The 2500-nt window shown below is 52.3% G+C and overlaps 1 protein-coding gene across 2 annotated transcripts in view; it reads right to left on the reverse strand.

The window, feature by feature from the left end:
- mpp7a (MAGUK p55 scaffold protein 7a) overlaps positions 1-2500 on the reverse strand; it is a 127156-nt gene that overhangs the window by 66892 nt on the left and 57764 nt on the right. The gene's annotated exons all lie outside the window — the stretch shown is intronic.

The raw sequence follows: 2500 nt of genomic DNA on the forward strand, positions 1-2500 counted from the left end.
CCGCGAAGCCTCTTACGTTATTTCAAACACAAACCATCACACATCACACACCAACACACATCACTTCCACTTAAATCTGACCTGCTTACTCCAAGAGAGAGAGAGTGAGAGAAAGAAAGAGAGAAAGAGAAAGAGAGAGAGAGAAAGAGAGAGAGAGAGATGAAAGAAAGAAAGAAAGAGAGAAAGAAAATGTGTGTGACGGGGGGAGCTGGATGGCTGGAGTTGAGGGTTGTGTGGCGTAACAGTGTGGGATAAATACAGCGCTCGCGCGCGAGAGAGAGAAAAGACCACAGGATCACTTCAAATTCAAACCCAATCACTTGTAGATTCCCCTCCTTTCTGCTCTCTTGAACATATGCAGCACAGGCTCCATCTCAATCTGCTGCACGTGATTGGCCCACAACAAGATCATGACTGAACCCCTCAACTGACACCTGATGACTGCACTTTGCCCTAAAACACTGTGTGTGTCCTGTGTGGCTGTAGGGTGTGTCATTAATGCAGCTAAGAGTCTGTTCTCCATGCTTTCTTACTGATGTATGATAGGGCAGCTGTTCCCAGGTCAGTGAATCAAAATGTAATACATTTTGGGGGGCAAGACTCTCCCACTCCTCTCCATTTTCCGTCTGCAGTAATACAAATCACTCCTCCACCATCACCTTCTCTCGCTCTCTCACCCACCTCCTACCTCCCAGTTCCTTTATTGCTCTCCATCCATCACAAACCACATCCCTCCATTTTTCATCTCTCCCAACTCTCCAGCTTTGCTTCCCTCTCTGTGCCCACTCCAGACCTCAGGACTGTTCCACACTGCCCGTCTGTTCACCAGGAGAACTTCCTCCTCTCACTATAAACTTGCCTAACACATCTGCTCCAAGTGCTACTACTGTGCACTCACTTTTACTTTTTTTTTATTTTATTAAAGTATATTTTTAGGGGCTTTTTCTGCCTTTAATGCGACTGGAGCCATGCACTCACTATTGCTTATTAATGCAGTACGAGGCCGACGCTTGGTGCAATATGCCTATAAGCCTAACATGGGTTATGGGTCCACCGCAAAGCCCCTCACTTGTAGCAGGGTGCTAGGCGTGAGGCAGATGAGCTATCTGGGGACTAAAGCCGTGGAGGTGGCCTCCTGTACCAGCCTGCTGGAGCTGCAGTGAGCTGGGAGCGCAAATCAGCTGAGGCACTGAGCTCTCTGATCCCAGAGTGGCACAGGGCACCCGGAGAATCTCCCCTCCTCACTGCCACCTGGTGGACAAACAGGGAACTTCATATCATCGCTCATGTGCTCTTTCCAGTCTCTGTGTGTGTGTGTGCGTGTGTGTGTGTGTGTGTGTGTGTGTGTGTGTGTGTGTGTGTGTGTGTGTGTGTGTGTGTGTGTGTGTGTGTGTGTGTGTGTGTGTGTGTGTGTGTTTGTATGGGTGTGTGTGTGAGCTTCGTCTTTATGTCCACTGATAATTTCTCATGGCCGTACGGACATGAGTCATAACCGCAATGTTATGGGTGATTTGTGAGAGGAAGCTATTAAAACAACATTTAGACACAAACCCACGATCCAACCCGCACACACCTGCTGTGAGGCAGGTCAAGTCCTTATTGTGTGTGTGTGTGTGTGTGTGTGTGTGTGTGTATAAGGGGTGAGGGTGAGGGGTGGGGGCTTGGGTTAGGGGGTAGGCCTGGGCAGGTTACGATGTCATATAATGTCGCCCTATAATTTAACGTTCCATTAGAGAAACGCTACACCGGCAGATGCCTCGGCACAAAGCCTCCTCCACCCCCACCACCACCAGCACCACCCTCCACAATGCCCCGCAGACACAAGCCACCCTCTGGGTCTTTCTCCCCATCTCTCTCCCCCTCTCTCTCTAGGAAAGCGATCCTCCACAAACAGTGGCCCAGGCCAGGAGGCGGCGGTGGCGGCGGCGGCGCAACGTTTGGGAAGCGTGCGGGATGTCTGCTGCGCGGGGCTCAGACTCAGACTGCGCCGCTGGCTGGCCGGCCGGCTGGCTGGCTGCAGGGGCTCTCCGCGGCGGTGCTCTGATACAGGAGAGCCCCAGAGGGGGTTCTTCGAAAGCGCTGCGTAAATCAGGAGGGGCGGGGGGGGGTTTGGGAGGTGGTACTGGAGAGGGTGGTGCAGACGCAGACTCAGACTCAGACGGAGCTCCACAGACACACACACACACACACACACACACACACACACAAGATGGCCGCCCTGACGCCAGGGCCCACCGGGAGACTCCAGTTACGACCCCGCCACCACTCGCCTCAACTGGGAGAACACTCAACGAGGCCCGTGAACACACACACACACACACACATAGAGGACAGCAAAGAGGACATTTTGTGACAGTTCCCCTAAAACCAAGTCAGAGGCCAATCAAACATGTTCCCTTAGGTGATTTGGCCTTAAGACACCCTTTAAGTGTTTGAGGAGAGGAGAGGAGAGGAGAGGAGAGGAGAGGAGAGGAGAGGAGAGGAGAGGAAGTAGACTGTA

The sequence above is a fragment of the Sardina pilchardus genome, chromosome 19 (genome assembly GCF_963854185.1).
Source record: "Sardina pilchardus chromosome 19, fSarPil1.1, whole genome shotgun sequence".
NCBI lineage: Eukaryota > Metazoa > Chordata > Actinopteri > Clupeiformes > Clupeidae > Sardina > Sardina pilchardus.